The sequence below is a fragment of the Vombatus ursinus genome, unplaced genomic scaffold, assembly GCF_900497805.2.
Source record: "Vombatus ursinus unplaced genomic scaffold, bare-nosed wombat genome assembly UNPS02004577.1, whole genome shotgun sequence".
Lineage (NCBI taxonomy): Eukaryota > Metazoa > Chordata > Mammalia > Diprotodontia > Vombatidae > Vombatus > Vombatus ursinus.
In genome coordinates, this window is record NW_020944355.1 from 2,083,674 (window position 1) to 2,104,877 (window position 21,204).

Consider the following 21,204-nt stretch of genomic DNA (forward strand, 5'->3'; position numbering starts at 1 on the left):
ATAACTATTATCTCCTACTGTATCTGAGTTTAAAATAGATTTTTATTTACAAAAATCTGATGTCTGCAACTTTTCTGGAACATATCTATAGCATAAAGTAGGGTGCACTCGTATGAAATCTCATATGCAAACTCAGAGCTTTATAATATAGGATGATGGAATTTTGAGAGCTGGGATACCACCTAGTCCAAGGCACTTAGATGTGGAACCTGAGGCCTGAAAGAGTAGTCTAGAATCCTGATTCCTGGGCCACTTTGCTTTCCACTATACTCCACTGCTCATGCCCATTGCACCCCCCCCCACCCCCCAGCCACCAACCCCCACAGCGTGCATTTCTTTCAGTTAAAATTAAGCAAAGCTATTTGAGTGATTCTTTCTGGAACATATGGCATATGAATGAAGATACATATACATATATAGATATATTTTTTTCCAGAGATGAAAGGAACCTCAATCCAACTTCCTTATTTTATAAATGAGGAAACTGAGGTCCAGAAAAATTAAGTGACCTTCCCGAGGTCACATAAGTGGTTAGTAAATGGAGAATGCCAATGTCCTGACTCCAAATCTGATACTTTTTTACTACTTGTATGACCTTAGACTAGTCACTTAACTTCTCTAAGCCTCAGTTTCCTCACCTGTAAAATAGTCAGGTTGGACTAGTTGAGCTCATAGGTCTCTTCTGGTTCTAGACCTTTGATTCTGTTACCTTTCTTTTTTTTAATTTTTTATTAATTTATTTTGATTTATCAATAATCACTTCCATATGCTTTTGAATTTAAAATGTTTCTCCCCCTTCCTCCCCACCACCCTCCCCAAGACGGCGCACAATCTGATATAAGCAATACATTTACGTTCTTATTAAACATATTTTCACATTAGAGATGTTGTAAGTAAAAATTAAAACCAATAGGAGGAACCATCAGAAAGAGGAAACAAAACTCAACAGAAGAGGAAAAAAATAGCAATTCGACTTCCATAGTTCTTCCTTTGGGTGTGGGTAGCATTTTCCATCACGAGGCCTCTGGAGATGTCTTAGTTCCTTGTATTGCTGGAAAGGATTGAGTTTATCAATATTAGTCATCGCACAACGTGGCTGTTATCGTGTACAACGTTCTCCTGGTTCTACTCACTTCACTCAGCATCAAACCATACAAGTCTTTCCAGGTTTTTCTGAAGTCAGCCTGTTCATCATTTCTTATTGCACAATAGTATTTATTCCATTACATTCATATACCACAACGTGCTCAGCCATTCCCCAATTGATGGGCATCCTCTCAATTTCCAATTCTTTGCCACCACAAAAAGAGCTGCTCTGAATATTTTTGTACATGTAGGTCCTTTTCCCATTTGTATGATCTCTTTGGGATATAGCCCTAGAAGTGCTATTGCTGGGTCAAAGGATATGCACATTTTTATAGCTCTTTGGGCATAGTTGCAAATTGCTCTCCAAAATGGTTGGATCATTTCACAACTCCACCAACAATGCATTAGTGTTCCAATTTTCCCACATCTTCTCCAACATTTATCATTTTCCTGTTCTGTCATGTTGGCCAATCTGATGGGTGTGAAGTGGTACCTCAGAGTTGTTTTGATCTGCATTTCTCTAATCAATAGTGATTTTAGAGCATTTTTTCATATGACTATAGATGGCTTTAATTTCTTCATCTGAGAACTGTCTGTTCATATCCTTTGACCATCTATCAATTGGGGAATGGCTTGTATTCTTATAAATTTGACTTAATTCTCTATATATTTTAGAAATGAGGCCTTTATCAGAGAGACTGGTTGTAAAAATTCTTTCCCAATTTTCTACCTTCCTTCTAATCTTAGTTGCATTGGCTTTGTTTGTGCAAAAACTTTTCAATTTAATGTAATCACAATTATTCATTTTGCTTTTCATAATGTTCTCTATCTCCTGTTTGGTCATGAATTCTTCTGTTCTCCATAGATCTGATAGGTAAACTATTCCTTGCTCTCCCAGTTTGCTTATAGTATCAGCCTTTATATCTAAATCATGAACCCATTTTGACTTTATTTTGGTATATGGTGTGAGATTTTGGTCTATGCCTAGTTTCTGCCATACTCTTTTCCAGTTTTCCCAGCAGTTTTTTTTCAAAGAGTGGGTTGTTATCCCAGAAGCTGGGGTCTTTGGGTTTATCAAATAATAGATTAGTATAGTCATTGACTACTGTGTCTTGCATACTTAACCTATTCCACTGATCCACCACTCTATTTCTTAGCCAGTACCAAGTAGTTTTGATGATTGCTGCTTTATGATACAATTTAAGATCTGGAATGGCTAGGCTACCTTCGCCTGCATTTCTTTTCATTACTTCCCTTGATATTCTGGAGCTTTTGTTCTTCCAAATGAATCTTGTTATTATTTTTTCTAACTCTATAAGATAATTTTTGGTAGTTTGATTGGTATGGCACTGAATAAGTAAATTAGCTTTGGTAGAATTGTCATTTTTATTATATTAGCTCGGCCTACCCATGAGCAACTGATGTTTTTCCAATTATTTAGATCTGACTTTATTTGTGTGAAAAGTGTTTTGTAATTGTGTTCATAGATTTCCCGGGTTTGTTTCAGGAAGTAGACCCCTAAATATTTTATAACGTCTACAGTAAGTTTAAATGGAATTTCTCTTTCTATCTCTTGCTGTTGGGCCTTTTTGGTAATATGTAGAAATGCCAATGATTGATTCTGTTACCTTTCAAGGCCCTTCCAGCTCTAAGCCTGTGATCCTGTGACCCAGGCTTTCACACTGTCATTACAGTGCCTCAAGTTTGGGGTTTGGTTTTTTTTTGGTATGGATTTTTTTGTTTGTTTTCTTTTTTTTTTTTCATCCTGTCAGCCATTACTACAATGATTTCCAGGGAAAGATAAATACATACATACATACATATATATATACACATACATACATATATACGCATATACATATACACATACATACTGTGCATGCCCATTTCTGTGACTATTTTAATCGGGGCTTCCAATAGTATTTGGAGTGTGGCGTGAAAAGGCCATTGCTGCCTAGGCTAAGTGAGTCCAGGAGAACCCCACCCCCAGTCCTCTAGTATGCCCAAGTGTGATGGATTTACTGTATTAGAGTAATGGTTCCAGAGGTTAAAGGTGAAACTGAGTGTTTTCACTGCCGATTTGTTTGAGGAATATTTTAAGCTGTAAATAAAAGAGCAAGGTCTGAAAATGAGCGATTAAGTCACAAGAAGAATTTTCATCTGGATGATCAGGTGAAGCATAATCCTTCCTCTTGTCTATTACCGAGGATCTAATAGCCTGGAGCCAATGTGATCTGAATTTCTAGCCAGTCCTCACTCTAAGGGGTGTTTGATTCATACCGCTTATATTTGGGTCTGGTTCATTAAACATGTAATTTATTGGTTATTAAAATGCCCCACAGTATTTTTCCATTACAGAAAAAATATCTAAAAAGTTATTTATATCACTTGGGTATAAATTGATACATGTCATAAAGATAAGAGTTGTCATTGGTTCCCACATAGTCCATCTTTCCTGTAAGAAACAGTCACTCTCTTTGAAGAAAGATCACAACATAAAAACTGAATTTAACCTGTCACTTGCATAGTTTTGGGCACAAGAGACTCCCTGCCCCAAATCTATTGCTTGGTGCCGCGTGCACTGCTCTCCTAGCCTCTTGTCCCAGTATGCACCTGTTTCAAGTTGACGTTTACAAATGGTCAGATCGGGGCAAAGAAAGTTTCCCAGTCCACGTGAGGTTCCCTATTTCATGCTTTATTTCCCCAGCAGTCATTTTGAGCAGGATGAGAGACAAGCCCAAAGATGAATGGTGAATCAAAGATGAAGGACAAAATGAAATGAAAATGAAGGACAAACATGATGGGATGTTTGCCAGGAACATCTCAAAGAGGTTATAGCTATTGATCATAAACAAAATTCCGAGTTCTGGATCATGAAACCTCGCCGTCCGCGGCGGCAGCAGTGCGAACAACTCCTCCCCAAGCACCAATGTTTGCTTTTTCTAAACAGACTGTTTCTCACCGTAAAATAGACCATCCTTGTCTCTGGAAAAGGTCAAGGATGGCTGTAAATCGGCTTGTAGTTCTAATGACTTTTTCAATCTTATTTCTCCTATGAATACTTCTTGCTCCTCTCCCTCTGGAATGGTCCCCCTCAGTTTTTCCTTCTCCCTAGGCTCTCATTTGGGCACCAGCTTTACCATGATATAGAGATGAATTGGAGCCAGAAGGGGAGGGGGAGAAGGAGCATTTGAAAAGTGATTCTTCCTAGGATGAAATATTTGTGGAGATTTAAGTATCTGATTACTAAAGCCACCATGCAGTTGGTACTTTTTCCTTCAGAGTACACGTTACGAGGGGACTTTAATATCACTTTGCGTCCATTATCAGGAAGGAAAGTTGGCAATGCTCCTAAGAGCTGCAGATTCGGTTGCCTCACCTTCAATAGACATAAGCTCCGTCGCTCGCCCCATCCTCACGGCACTAGATTCATGAAGCTTCCCAACGTGCAACATTTGGGGGAAACCGTCAAAGTGCCTGGAGAACTACTTCTTTACAGATTACTTTTTTTGGAGTGGTGGCTGTGCCTAGAACTTAAGCTTCCCAAATGCACTGCACGTCATCCATCCTAATGCAAACCCACAGTCTGGAGAAAGCAGTACAGTCAATGACCAAGCCCCTGCTACCCACAGTGGAGACATGCAATCCTAAGACCTCGGTTCAAGTCCCACCTTTGCTACAGACTGGCTGGTGGACCTTGAGCAAATACTTCCCTTCTCTGGGCCTCAGTGTCATCATCTCGGACCTCTAAGGTCCCCTTCAGCTCTAGCATGCTATGATTCCAGGAATTGTTTTTCTGATGGAATCTTAGGTGCTGTGACAGAGAGGCAAGGGAGACATTTTGGGACAAGGGAGCCTTTCATTGCCCCTCAAATCACCTGACGTAGACAGCCCCTTACTCCGACTGTGAATGGAATTGTCCATCCACTGCTCAAGAAGTTTCCATGACTCTCTTTTGTTCCTGGGACAAAAACCAGATCTGTGTATTTCACAACCTAGCTATATATAACAGTCGTCAACCATTTTTGTGTCCATCAGCCTGCTAAAGCCCAGGGAGCCCTTCTCAGAATCATGTTTTTACATGCATTAAATCAAATAGATAGAAGTACAAGAGAAGCACATTATATTGAAGTGTATTTATCAAAATGTAACAAAAACAAATTCACAGATCCTCTGAAATCTATTTACAGATCCCTTGGGGGTCAAGAATGTCTGATCTAGACTGATTAATAATTACTTCCCTCCACACACTTCTACACATTCCATCCTTCCTCTTCTCCATATGGAACATTCCATCTGCCACTTTGGCACCTTTGTGCAGGCTCTTTCTCATGCCTTCAATTGTCCCCCCCCTTTGTCTTTACCTCTTACAATCCCTGACCGCCTCCAGCAAAGCTCAGCTCAAAGCCGACCTCCGATAAGAGCCTATCCTGCCTACTTGTTAATACTTCCCACTACCGCTACATTGTATGTACATTGTATTTACTTATCTGTGTCCACGTAATCAAATGAGACATTACAGGGAAGCTCTTTACAAAGACAATGACAGTGGCCAGCTAGCATTTGTTATTATGTCATTGTTTTTCTTTTTCCCTAGTAGAATATATGCTGCTTGAGGGCAGGGATTCTTTGTGCTTCTATCTTTGTATCTCTAGTACATGTGACCTAGATTCGTGAGGGAATGCATAAGGACTCAACCTGGACCATTCAGGGTCAAGCCTGTGTAAATCTGCATGTCCATTTGTGTTGGGTACCAGGCAGCATGGCTGCCCTGAGTTTTCAGATGCCGTTGCAATTACGAAGCATGCAGTCCTGGTCCAGTGCTCACTTAGTCTATCTGTGTAAAAGTGCTTCTGTGGAATTCCTTAGGCTAACTAGAAATTCACTAGTCATCAGGTTTTACAGTGGCTGCGTATCATATTTATTCACTTGCAGGAAAGGTAGTGGGTACCTGCATTATTGGGCAGCTAGGGGGCGTCACGGTGCACACAGTGCCAGGTCTGAAGTCAGGAATACTCATCTTGAATTCGAATTTGACCTCAGACACTCAGTAGCTGTGTGACCTTGGGTAAGTCACTTCACCCTGTTTACCTCAGTTTCCTCATCTGTAAAAGGAACTGGAGAAGGAAATGACAAACCCCTCCAGTATCTTTGCCAAGAAAACCCCAAATATGATCACCAATAGTCAGACACAACGGAACAAGAACAGCAACAGCAGAAACCTGCGTAAATAGAGGGAGTTTCCTCTCTCTACTAATGAAATGACACATCCAGTCCCTATTCCCTAGACTCTATAAGTTAAATAAATCAACATATAGCACGAGTTAGACATTTAGGTGACATTTTAAATGTTTGGTACTTTGAACGTACCTGTTTTCAGTCTGTATTGGCAAATGAATGCCACACCCATGCCACAAACATGAATAAATGTTTTTCTTGGACTCCCTAGTAATGACATTTTTTGTTATAAAGTTACATAATCCTACTGACTTCAGGTTGATGTTGCCAGTGTTTTGATTGTCTTGTCCTATAGTCCTTCTGATTTTTAGAAGCTGACCTGATTAGGTTGACTAGCCTGAATATATATGGACTAGACATTCACCCTAAAATTCAGTCCATCTGGTCAACACCTGGGGTGTCACTGTCAGCCTGGGTGCCTGCCCTGGGATCCATAAAACATAAAACATTAAAAGACCTAGAAGAAGGTTGCTAGTATTGGGGTAGATCTTTCATGAAGGGTTATATATACGAAAATATATGTATGTATGCTCCTCTCATCTCTGTCACAATAATATAAAATACCCAAATTAACCCCCCAAAATAGAAGTCTTAACTTGGTCTCAGAAAGAGAAATGGAAGAAACCATTTAGGAACTATCAAAAAAAAATCCTGGTTCTAGAAAAAAATCTATAGGTAAATCTTAGCAAATGCTTAAAGATAAATTAATAACTATGGAACACAAATTATTCTCAGTAATTTAGAATTTATTCTATCAAACTCTTTTTACAACAAAGAGGGATAAAGAAATTCAAAAGAATTTTAGACCAATATTACTAAAGAGTATTGATGAAAAAATTAAATAAAATCCTAGAAAAAGACTATAGTATATTCTTTCCCTTTCCCTCTTTCTCTTTCTTTGTCCCCTTCTCTCTCTACATATATATCTATATATGTAAATATATACACATACATACATATTTATAATTCATCATAAACTAGATTTTTACTGGAGATACAAGAATGGATCAATAATTGGAAAACAATTAACTTAATCATATTTAAAATAACAAATGCACACGATAGTATCAATAGATGCAGAAAAAAATCTAACCAACTATGGCACTTATTTACACTAAAAACCCTGAAAATGTATCGACATAGAAGGGCCATTATTTTAGTGGGATAAAAAGAATGTTTTGAAAATAAATAGCTAGCTTTTTTGCAATGGAGAGACATAAGAAACTTTTCCCCAAAAATGAAGGGATAGAGCAAAAATACTTTCAGGTGCACACGCGCACACACACACACACACACACACACACACATACACATGCACGCACGCGCTATTATTTGACACACTTCTATAAATGCAAGTGATTGCATTAAGTCAAGAAGAAGAAATTATAGGCATCAATGTTAGCTGGAAAAAATTAGTCCTATTTGCAGATGACTTGATGTCTTATTTAGATAACCCTAGAAAATAAAGAAATTAATCAAAATGAGTAAGAATGTCAGTAAAGTATCAAAACACAAAATAAATCCACAAACTACTGTCTTTTTTTAGGTAGAATTAACACAAGTCAAGATGAAATGCTAGAAAGAGAAATTTCATTGGAAATAACTACAAAAGACATAAAGTAGATAGGAGTCATTCTACCAAGAAACATCGAAGACATATAAATATAATAAAGCACTTCTACATTGTAAACAGTCAGACAATTCTTTCCATGACAATCATCCATTTCCTTCAAATTCTCAGGTTTGCTAGGACGTAATTGTGAATGACAGTACTACCTAAAGTAGTTTATAGATGTAGTGCTAATGCTAGTCAAATTATCAAGGTGAAACTTGGCGGAATTAGTTAAATAACATCATTTGTTTGGAAGAACAAATGATCTAGAATTTTCAGGGGAAAATGCAAAAGACAAGGAATGGAGGGGGGTAGCACTTTCGGATTCTAAATAATAGTGTAACCCTATAATCATCAGAAACTATTTTATATTGGTTTAAAAAGGAAAGTAGCTCAGTGGAAGAGACTACCTAACCAAGAATCAGCAATAACTGAATGAGAAACCCAGTGCTGGATAAACCCAAATACATAAATTGCTTGGAGAAAGACTCTCTATTTGACAAGAACTATTGGAAAAACTGGAGAGAGCAATTGCCGTTTACATTTTCCCCGCAGATAGATTTAAACCATCATTTTATACCATATACCACAATAATTTCCAAATGGTTATAAGACCTAAGCAAAAGACCATATCATTTTAAAAAAATAGGAAAACAGGAGATCCCTTTCACAACGAAGGCAAGAAATAGAGATGGGGGTCTTTCTGGGACAGACCAGCGTATTAAAACAAAAGACATAAATAAAACTTTTTTTTTCAAAGTGCAAGTTTGACTGTCATTCTGTTCAAGTACCTTAAGCTGTTCCCTATTTATTGCCTGTGGGATAAAATACAAAGCCTCAGCTTAACATTTCAAGTCCTTTGCTAGCTGGCTCAGGAGTGCCTTTCCATATTTGCTGCCCTCTTTCCTTCCACACACTCCACATGCCAGACAACCTGAGTTGGCATTTCATCTCCTACCTCTGTACCTTTGTACTGTCTCCATCCTTAGAACACATTCCCATCTTGGCAAAACCTCTCTGAATTCTGGACTTCACTGGAGTACCCACTCCTGCTTGAAGCCCTTCCTGAACCCCTAGTTAGCAGAGCTTTCCCTCTTCTCCAATCAGTGTGTGTTTATTGAACTGCTTAATATGTATCCCCACATAGTAGGTCAGCTCCAGAGGATAGAGACTGTTGTTTTATTTGTCTCTGTAATCCTGAGCACCTAACACAGGGACTTCTACTTAGCAAAATGCTTATTAAATGCTTAATGAATTGCTTAATAAGTTGTTTTCTTGAATGATACAATTTTAGAATAACCCTCTCTTGCAGTGTAAATGTGTAGTCATGCATACAGTCTCCCATGTTTTGTATTCCTTTATTCAAGAAGGTGGGAAAGGCTAACTCCCCCCCCCCCCCAAAAAAACCCAGACAATAACATTTAACAACAAAAAACAAAAAACAAAAAATTGAGCCTGCTCAGGGCGAACAGCAGATGAGCAGATTCAAAAGTCTTTGTCTCCTCCCCTGAAACACTGCTACCCTCGAGGCCCACGTGAACCAGCCCGAGTGTGAATTTTCTGTATTCTCTAGTTACCTGTGGGCCTTGACTAGTATTCAGAAGCTCGCTGTCCCATAGACTATCCTTTCTCTGTCTGATCCTTCTCCCTGCCTTGGCTTGTAACTGGAAACCAAATCAAGCCATTTATTGACATATTCTAAATTGTAAACAGTTTTCTTTTCATGACAACATGCTTATAGGTATTCATCTATTTTCTTCAAATTCTCAGTTCTGCTAGGACATAATTGTATAATGGATTCTGATTTTTTTGGATGTCCCCTCCCTCGTGCAGGCTTGTTTGTGATGATTTTGCCACCCATGGGGAATGTGCATTGTAGAGGCAAGAGATGGGAAGCAGGCCGTCTAATCAGGCAGCTTTTGCAGGTGCCCAGGTGAGAGGTGATGAAGTCCTAAACTACATTGGTGGCGAGCTCTTGAGGAGGCAGAAGCAACCGCCAGGCCAATTGAGCTAGAAAGAACAGATCGTGGGTCTACCAAAGTGCGTAACTCATTTTAGTGGGATTCTTCCAGCAAGACCAGTCAATTGCACCAAACGAATGATTCACTGCTCTGGGCACACTCATCCCAACAAAGCCTTATTCAGGCTTTATAGAGGTGGATTGAAATTTGAGTATGAATCAACGAAATGATGAACTCAGTGCATTGCAGTTCAAGATTCCTTAGCATTCTTTACCAAAGCCTGGATTGTTATCCCCACCCTCAGCCTGAGACCTGACCCAATATGGAGGTTTGGTAACAGCGATCTTTAATTCCCCAAGGACTGGTGGGAGAATATTTTTGTCAAAATATCATGAATCTTGAATAGAGTCCCCCACCTAGAAATCAAGTAGCTATAGAATATGCAGAAATTCCATAAGCAGCTTTTGATGAGAGGTATAAGTTGTTATTAAATGGGGGAAAGTACATCTTCTGGTTTTGACATGTTTACTATCTGGCAGTCCTAGGAGTTATGTGTATCGCTTCACAGCGATGTTACTTAGACTGACAGGGTAATATCAAACTGTAAGCAAATCATACATCACTTAATCTTGAGGGGAGAATCAAGGGGAAATCAATAGCAGGCAATAGAGTAGTCAGATAACAAACACAATATAGAAAACACGAAAATCATGTAATAGGTGGCAATTGGAGTAAGATCACCTTGTATTTACTTGGGAGTTTTCTTTGACAAGATCTTGCAGTGTTACGCACATATTATCTTACTCCTGTGAAAGAAGGAAAGGACTTTTGGATTGTTGAGTCCAAGACTTTGAACTTATCACCCTTCCTTAGCATCAGAAGGCAGGCTTTTGTTGTTGAGTTGATATTCAACTTTATCTATACTGCACTGATTTGGCACCATTTGACGTGTTTTATCACTTTTATCTACACTGTGCCTCTGGAGGAAGTAGGTATAGACTTCATTTTTTTTCCTTGCCTGCTTCCCTGAATTATTGCAGGCTCTGAGCTATGCTAATAGAAATGAAAACTATTTCCTGTTTATAGTCTTGCTCTTACCATCTGATCTATCTCCTCATTTATACCATTCTCAGAATTGTAGCGTCGAGAATCTCCAACCAAAATCACGAGCCTGGGAAATGTCTCATCCCAACTTCCACAAATTTGTCTTTATGTTGCTGAAATGGCCAGTAGCCAAAAAATTGTTAGCGGGACAATTGCAGTGCTATTTGGCTACATTAACTGTGATGTGATCTGTGAATTAGCATGTTGAGCTATCACCAATATTCTCTTTACTCTCTTCCTAAACTTCTTAATTTCTGTTGATGTCGCCACCTGGTTAGCGCCCCAGAAGTGCCTTCTCAACTCTTTATTCTGTAACCCTCCATATCCAGTCCACTGTTAGGTCCTATCAATTCCACCTCCTTAACATCAAAAACTATGCATTGCCCCCTCCAAACCCAGTTTCTAAGTATTTGTTCCCATGGTTTCCTATTCCTCGAATGTCATCTCTCCTTTTTCAATTCCACTCCATCCTTTAACAAATATCTCTAAAGCCACCATCTCCAGGAAGCTTCTCAGATTTCTCACACACACAGCATAAATAATAGTCTTCCCCCTCAGTCTCATAAATAAAATAATAAATTGAGTTAAAATAGAAAGTGTAATTGACCTCACAGAGCGGGAAACAAGAGCAGCTTTACTTTCAAGATGAATTTTTGCCAGGTATGGTGGCAAACATCTGTAATCTCTGCTAACAGGCAATCTACAGTTGATGAATTGCTAGAGCTCAGGAGTGTTTAGCTGTTGTAGGCCAGGCCAGATTGGGTGGTGGGCGTTAGTAATGGTGAACTCTCAGGTATGCTATCTATGGAGAGGCAAAACAGTGCAGTCTAGAAACAGAACAGGTCTTTGCTCCCATGCTAATCGGTAGTAGGATTGGGCCAGTGAAAGGTCATTCCACTTCCAGCTTAGATGAGATAGGGACCCAGTTGAATGAATGAATGAATGAATGAATGAATGAATGAATGAATGGAGTTTCACTAACGACCATCTGATAAACTGGAGTGAGATGATAACTTCTCAGAAATTCAATACATGACTCTGATAGCTAAATAAATTGAAAAAATTGCATTGTATGCATTGAGTATATACGAGTGACTTCTTTCTCTTGCCTCCATCGCCATCATGTGTTACAGAGAAAGGTGAGAAGTGGAATATTGCTTCTAGTTGCTTACTGTAGGCCAGCACTGAGTCCTAACAGAGCTTGGTAGTTGAAGGTTGGGAGATGAAGAGCAGGTAGTTCCCATCAATCCATTTTGGGGCCTGTGAAAAGAGAGTCCTCTAATTAGGTTAGTCCTGCATCATGGCTTTTCTACTAACTCAAACTATTCAGTGGGGTATTCTTCCCACCAAGAGAGAACTGTAGGTATTCCTAAGGTCTGCTGTCCTTAGGTTTTCCTGTTTTTCCAGCTCTTGACCCCACCTTTCCTTCCTACGTTACTGTGGAAGCCATATACCATGCCATCAACCTGATGTTGGACACACATCTTCCATCCTATTTTCATAAACAGTTACTGAAGGGCCTGAGCAGGGTAGTGGGTTCTCACAGAGGGCCTAAGGCATTAGCAGTCATTTCCTGTCAAAAGGTTTTATTAAAAAAAAAAAAAGATTTGAGTGCACATAAATACTGTCTGGAATTAGTGAATTGCTCATTTAAAACAAAAAAAAACTTATCTCAATTAAAAATAGCTACTTTTATTCTAAAATTGGCTTAAAAAGCAAATTGTCAGCAATACTTTTAAAGGAATTTATTTTGAATAGGTTTTTGTAGCTGTTTATAAACTCCCCCAAATAGGTGTTTTATCCAGCAAAATGTTGACAAATTTATTCATAGTATCATTAAGAATGTGCATATTGAGCCATTTGAGGATAATCAGCAAAATCGCTAGCCATTTTTACAAAAAGTTAAATCAAAAAAGTAGAGACTACAAATACCAAAAAAGGAGTTATTACCACAATTTAAAACTTCCCTGGTATAGCACATATTAAGTATTTTCATTAGGAAAATTATCCTATTATCTCTATACCACAAAATACAGCTTATGGGCATTAGGGCACATTTCAGAACCTTATATTGATAGAAAAATAAATTTGAATTTAATCACCCACAAAGTACTCTAGTGAACCATAACTGAGAGGGTGCAGCAAGGAGAAAATACTAGTGAAAAAAGACCCTTAAAAGGTTTTTCAGCCTTCACAGGGAAGCCACAATAGAGGAATATTTTCTCTGCATTAGCAAGACATTCCCCAGTGGGGGTTGGGGCTGGGGGCTTTGGGAGGTGGGATCTGAAGCAGTATATGGCATGATTAAGTATGCCGTGTGGGGTTTTTAAAGACGAAGAATACAAGCGTTGTCATTTTAATAACTCTTCCCACAGGTGAGGAGGAAGCCCCTTCTATCGGGCCTACCCCCTGACCTTTCCTTTCTTATCTGAACCTCAGTGATGGTGCAGGGAGGAGACAAGGAGTTAGGGTAAGAGACATTAACCAGAGTTCAAGGTTAATGTGGGATATTGAATTGTATTCCACCAGATTCAATTCTGTGTTTGTTAACATTCCATTTTTTTCCCCTAAAGTGACAAGGGAGGCTGCACATTAAATTCCTGCATGATAACAAATGACAAGATCAGAGTAAATGTCAAAACAAGTCTGACAAGCTTGAGAAAAGGTCAGGAATAAATAGAGTGGTGTCCAGCAGGGACGATTAAAGAATGCAATTAAAAACAAAAGAAAAGCCCCCATGGAAAGTGACTCTGTTGCTGCGCTTCTAGAAGCAGAGCCATCGTGTTTACTTCCAGGGCCTCCCCCTTACCTTCCCTCCCCCCCCAATTGTTTACCATTAAAATGGCGATCACCTGTGGACGCTTGCTCATTTTCTCCTTGGCTTTTTGCTGAGGATGTCATTGATCCTAACAGTATTGACCATCCTCAGGAAGATTTCCCAGAGATCAGAAAGTGAATCTATGGGTCTGGAGTTGCTGATATTTTCTCAGTCATCTTTTTTTTTTTTTAAAGTATTAACATCTTTTATTATCTTCTCTGTTCTTTTTGGAAGTTTCCCATTCTGAGATATCTCGAAAATCGATTTCTGAGTACCTTTCAAATTGTATTGCCTCCAGTACTGATTTCTAGCGTGTCTATTTAGTAAGGCAAACGCCACACTTCCTTACCTTATCTGCCTTAGCATCTGCTCTGCTCATTCATGTAACATATCAGACACTGAGGTGCTGGTTCACAGGCACAATTTGCACTTCCAAACCTGTTCCATTTCACCTCTATTTGTCCTCCTCGCTTCAGCTCCAGGTGCTTTGGTTGCAACCTGGCCCAGCAGGCAGCTCTAAGCATGCAAGCCAGAACAGTGCAGAGGTAGGAGCCAGCACTAGAGATGCTGCTGGGCCAAGTGGGGGCTAGACCTGAAAAACCCCAAGCAAAAGAGCCTCATTTGAGAGCAAATTCACTAGTGCCGTGAGTTGTGTGGACACCGGGGAAGCTCCAGGGAAGGGGGCCGACTCTCTAATAACGCTGGGTGCAAGTTTCATCCTCAGGCTGGTACCTACGATTTTATCATCTTCCCCCTTAAATCGGCCTCTTCTCTCAACTTGCCTGTTTTTGTTAATGGTGTGATCGTCTTACCTTTGACTCTTTCTCCCTCTGTCCCTCATATCTGGGAAGTCACCAAGTCCTACTAATTCTACCTCCGTGACATCTTTCACATCACTTCACCCTGTTTGCCTCAGTTTCCTCATCTGTCAAATGAGCTGGAGAAGGAAATGGCAAACCATTCCAGTATGTCTGCCAATAACCCCAACCCCCCCAAAAAAAGGTGTCATGAAGAGACAGATGCAATTGAACAAAAAAATGAAAGATGTAAGAAAATTATGTTTTGAAACCAAACCAGTATCAACCTAAGATTCAACCAGCTTCTTGAAGCTTCTGTTCTGACACCAACCAGACTTCTTGGTAAAGGTTCTTCTGTACCTGAGATGAATTGGAAAGCAATTGCTTCTCCTGCCCCTACCCCAAATTTCTTTGGAGAGAAAAGACTATAAAATCCAGGGAGTTTACTGTTCAGTATTGTTCACTTAGAAAAGGCCGATCTTTTTTTTTTTTCTGGAGGTTTTTTGAAAGCCTCGGCCAATTGTAAATTACAAGTTATCCTAGAAAGAACACACCAAGAGGAAAAAAATATGAATATTCTTCTACCAGGGTTTTACAAGTTCCTTGTTGGTGGCACAGTGGGCTGCTAAGCACATGTTGCCCTTAGGCTCCTGACAGTTTCTCTTCTTCTGCACCTTCCACCATGAATATATGTGTGTGTGCATATACATGTATATATGTGTGCATATATATGCATATACATATATGTATATATGTGCATATACATATGTATGTATCACAGTTTTCTTTCTTTTCTTACGAAGCAATTCAAGCATTACATAAAGTGCTCAGGTGGCAATAAGCCTGACAAAGAAAATCACTAACAGATATATATATATATATATATATATATGTGTGTATATATGTATATATGTATGTTTGTATGTTACTTAATCGTGCCCATAAAGCATGGGAGCATATTGTACAAAATCCCAGGTAATTACTTGCATTTAAGCTTTTTCATGGCATTCTCAGGACTTCATTTCCATATAAGGTGAAGCCATAATGAGCATAGAGCATTGGGGTTGGAAGGGAAAATCCCACCTTCCACAAGAAGCCTTTCCCAATCCCTCCTTTTTATTTTTTATATTTATTTTTTAATATTCTATTCTGATTCCTTCCCTTTTTAAAATTTTATTTATTTTATTCTGAACTTAAGAAATAAAACAAGCATTTCCATAACATAGCAGAATAGGAAAAAGCTGATTGTACATGAAAGTGCAAATCTCTTACATACAACTTGCTATTCCTTTTAAACCCGATCCCTTGCAATTCTAGTGTCTTCCCCTCTGTTGATTATCTCCTTTTGAACCTGTTTATAGTTTGTTTGGATGTAGTTTTACCTTCTGAAGCTGAGCAAAAGAAATTTAGTTATTCTTGTGCACAACAGCCTTTAAAATGCTATGATAGCACTCAGGTTGCCCTGGAGATCTTTTCTTCTCCAGGTTAAACATTTGCAATCGTCTCCACAAGTCCACAGCTAGCACAGTTTTGAACTTCTTCACCGTCCTGGTCACCTGTTTCTGGATGCTCACAGGCCTTCCTTGTCCTTCCTGCAAAGTGGCTCTCAAACCTGAAGATAAGAGCTCAGATGTCATGTGACTCAGGCAGAGAATGGAAACAGGATTAGTGTACTCCTAGTTCAGACCCCTGTCCTTGCTAGCTACTTTTTTTAGCTACTCTCTTGGCTCATATTGAACTTGCAAAACCTTTTTCAATCTTGATTATCTTCCAATGTGTTAATTGTCCCTGATACTTTAACTGGTGGGCAACCTATGCCTTTATCCAAGTCATTGATAAAAAGGTTGAACAGCACAGGGTGGAGTTTAGATCCCTGGGCCACTCCACTGAAGACCTCTGTCCATGCTAACATGGAACTATTCATGGGAATGCTCTTTGAGTCCAGCCACACTGTGCCTGCCTGTACCGTTATCCTGCCTCCCTCTCTCTCTCTCTCTCTCTCTCTCTCTCTCTCTCTCTCTCTCTCTCTCTCTCTCTCTCTCTCTCTCCCTCCCTCTCCCTCTCCCCCTCTCCCTCTCTCCCTCCCTCCCTCTCTCTCCATTTTGTCCACAGGAGTGAGTAGCTAGAGAGAATCTCTCAGATGCTTTGCCAAATAGAGATCTCCTATTCAACAAGTCAAAAAAGGAAATACAGGTTACTATGGCACAGCGTGTTCTTGAGGAAACTGTGAAGGCTCTTTTTGTGATCCCTACTCCTATTTTGAGATTTTGTGTAGAGCAGTTTTTGTGCAATAGCTCTGTCAGTCCTCAATGTTTCAGTACAAGTTTATATAGTAATAATATAGTTTTGCTCTTAAAAATGAAGAGAAATAATTATTCCAAGAAAAGATGATATTGTCATGTCATATTACAATCATCCTATCACCATTGTGTTATGTCATTGTATTAGTATGCTGTTATTACTATTCAATTTTTACGTGAATATTGGGGATATTCAGTAGTAATAAAATAGGCACTATAAAGGGTTGTAGACTTTGGGAAGCTGATGAAAATAGAGAATTAGATTTTTGATTTCCATTTATGTATTGAGGTACACATTAGTTTTAAATGGAAAGTCTAACCCCATTAAAGAAATCCTTTTGGTTTCACTGCTGATATTGTCAGTCTACCCTTGTGGAATGTCAACGCATTCCATCCCTGAGCCAGTAGAGTACTGGGAAATTGACTTTACCATCTGGCACCAAGTGTTTTTATCAGGTGTTTTTTAATTAGGTTCCAATCAGCGATCTCCACCTTTCCCCACTACCCTCTTATTCAGTGCCATTAAGCTGGAACTCATTTCCAGTGCACTGCAGTGGGCTAAGGTGGTACCTCAATTGAATAGGATTTTCCCCCAGGTTTCTACACCTTACATATGCTAGCAAAGGCCATGTCATGCTTGTCCAGTCGTGCATATAATTCAATTTTTGTTTTATTAAGATATGAAGATAACCATTACATTAAAAAGCCAGGCAGCCTTAAGAGACCCAAATGAAAAATGGGACCATAGATAGGGAAATTAAAAAAAAAATCTCTATAGGATGAAGGAAAAGGGAATTTTGAGCACTGAAATTGGGAGCTTGAAGCTAACCCAACCCACTGGGAAAAAATTATGTCTGCTTGAGGTAGACAGGTGATCTTCTAGGCTAATCCTCAGCATTCTTTCTCTTGTGGACACAAGTTTAGATGTTCTGCCAGTAGGGTTTGCAAGAACAGTAAAGCTTCTTCAAGTGGGCAAGGTCCAACCTCTTCTGTTACTCCATAATGCTTTGTTTTTCAAACCTAACCACTCTATAAGAGAAACACAAGAAAGCAATGGGAGACCATTTTTTCCTCTCTGATTTGATGGTGTGGTGGTGGAACTGAAGGGAAAGTAGACTTATCAGGTCCATATGAAAATTTATTTCTAGAAAAGATCAAGGCAAAGAGAATTAGAATCTTAGAGCTTGAAGGAACCCTAGACATCAGCTCATCTTACATGGGAAGAAACAGACCTTAAGTGGTGAAGTGACCCAGGTAGTAAGAAGCTGAGCCAAGCTTCACACCCCCCTGACTCAAACTCCACTACCCCAAGATCCTGATACATAGGTGGATGGCTCAGTTCCTTTTCTTGGGGATATTAGATGCGAGCAGGGGCCTTCTGCTCCCCTCCTCACATCTCTGCACTTATTTCTGGGCAGCAGAGGTGGATACGGCAAGGCTAAGGGGGCAGTGACACAGTCTACCAGAAGAAAAGCAAACTGTTGTGTCCTCATGAGCCCTGTGAGGGGCATGCCCAGGATGAGTCCCCATCCCACCAAGCAGCCATAGAGATCACCTGACTAAAGAGAACCCACCATACGATTGGGTACATAGACGTAGACCCGGCTGTCCTATGAAATCCAGAGACCGTCCTTCTTGAAATACAGAGCGGTTGGAGCACCCAGTTGTTGCTTATCAGGCATTGAATGATATTATTTCATGTTCTCTATTAGCGCGTGAAATGCTTGAGGACAGCTTTGTCTCTCGTTTTATCCCTAGTACTTAGCATAGTGCCTGGCATAGAGCGAACACTTACTAAATGCTTGTTGACTGACTATATAAGAGCTCATTTCAGGTAAGAGTAGTGCTGTTTCTTTTCATTTCCCTGACAGTGATTTCTCCAAAGTCCTAGTCATATCCTTTGGGTCCTGACTCACAAACTTGACCATCAGATTGACAGTATTGCCACTGAGATGACTGGTGTTTCTTGTGATTCCAAGAGGGCGCTGCTTCGACCTTGGGCTGGTAGTAGAAAATACAAAGGATTGGCTGCTACATTCTCCTGTTTGCAAGGCCGTATTTCCCCTTCCCCCAACTAGCGCTTTCCAAAATGGCACTGGTTATGCATTTCTGTGTGATATAACCCTGCTGCTCCCCCAGACTTAAGTGGGGTTCTATGTGCCAAGTGACTGCAAAACAAAGAAAAATTCTGCCCTTTAAAAGCCTAAGAGGGGAATTTTGATCACCAGTGTCTAACTGCCCATGGTATCTGAACATTCTGCTCTCTAAGCACTTTAGAAATGAATGTCGCAGTAGTTGCAAACTTTCCTTTTTAATTGGGGGGGGGGGGGATGTCACTTTGAGTATTCGCTTCAGTCTTCATTACCCTAACCAATAACTACATTCTTTGTTAGCAGTTTAAGTGACCCTGAAATAATTTATATATTTTTAGAATCCTCTCCTAAGGCAGTGAAGCCAACTACAGATTATTAAATTCATTGAGTTTTCCTTTTTACACATTTTCTCGCTGTAGGCAGGCTAAGCCATTCGGCAGAAATGGAGGCTGTGCAGAACAAGCAGGGGCCTGCAGAGCCGTAATAATTACAGGACAATGTAGAACTAAAATAATTCTTCTGAATGTCGAAGCTTAATATCATCTGTTCTTTCCTCCCAAATTCCCAGTGGAACAATTGACTCAATTTCTCCAGGCACAAATCTTTCACAACCTCTTCTTAAGGAGTTCTCCTTCCCCACCAGGCTTGGATGCCACATACATAGCCCATCTTCCCCCTCATCTCCAATAGTCAACAGCATTTTAACCCACAATGCCTTCTTCATCCAGCTTTATTCTCCAACGCTATTTGGGAGCACCAGACTTCACCAGAGGGCTAACTTTATGGGCTAGGTAAAAGCTTTTGACAGATTTTCCCTTCTGGGAGACAGCCACAAGTCCAAAATACTTCAGGGTTGAGTCCTTACTCAATGAATTAAGTACCAAGTAGAGTTCAAAATGAGGTTTCTTCAGATGGAGCTATGAAAACCAATGCCCCTGGAGACCAAGTTCTCCTATTTTTTTTTCCAACCAGAAAATATTAAAACTCAATTGTAGTCTATAATACATACATACATATATACATACATTTACATACATACACACATATATACATATGTATATATACATATATATATATATATAATCTTAACAGCTGGATTTTTTATATTCTTTCTGATTTTTAATGGGTATAAATTGTCATTCAGTCCTGGCGAGTAGGTAATTGCAAGACTGCTGTGTCATAGCCCAGTGATGGCCTCATGTGATTTCAGTCCACATTTCTAAGTGAACAAGTCACCTTGGGATTTGTGATGGCGATTGCCATAAATCTTAGTTGCAGGTTAGGAATGGGTTCCAAAATGTGTCAGTTAATTCATGGGATGCTATGATAGCTCATTTAGCTGGAACATGATAAAATGTGACAGATGCAGCCTGTGACTAATCATGGCCACACGCTGAAGTTTCTCTTTGGGGAAAGCGTGGTATCATTGAGAACTGTGCCATAGGAAAAGTGGATGCTTTCCCTACCAGGAAAAGTGCAGGGGCACACCTAGCTCTTCATTTTCTAAAGGAAGATGACCAGGCCTAGAGGGAACTTCTATGTTTGGGGTTTTCTATTCCTGTTTTTGAAACATTTAATCATCATGATACCCTTGGGCCAGTATGAGGGTTCCCATTTTCTGGTGGGAAACTGTTCATTTCTGCTTGTTGTTACCCCCCCCCCAACACACATACATTCTCGATCCCGACAATTACTAAATAATTAAAGATTCCAAAATTCAAGCCTCCGTATCTGTAGGAGAACTCAGCTTCAGGTGATGAAAGTAGAGGCTCAAGAGGCAAGCTCCCATAAACCAGATGGATGAGGGATGCCAGAATTTGACATCTAGCCTACCTTTATTGGCTTTCCTCTTTTCAGAACCGAATGGATTGCTTCCTGCTCCAGTCTGCCAAACTGCTTTGAGAGATTGCAAATATCCAGAGAAGCCTTGTGTCCATTGATCAGGGTTTATGTATTGATTTGTGGTTCTGAGGGACCCATTTCTTCCGCTTCGCTCTGTTGTAATGAAATTGGAAAGGATACTAATTTGAACTAAGAGTGGATCTGTAACGGCTGGGGTTTGTTGGTTCTTTCGAGTTGCCCCCCCCCCCCAATTTTGTTCTCAGAGAGTTGGTTCCATTAAAGCCATACTATTTGTTACTGATCCGAAGCGAATCAGAGGCTGAGTCAGCCCTACTCCCCAACCTGTGAAAATC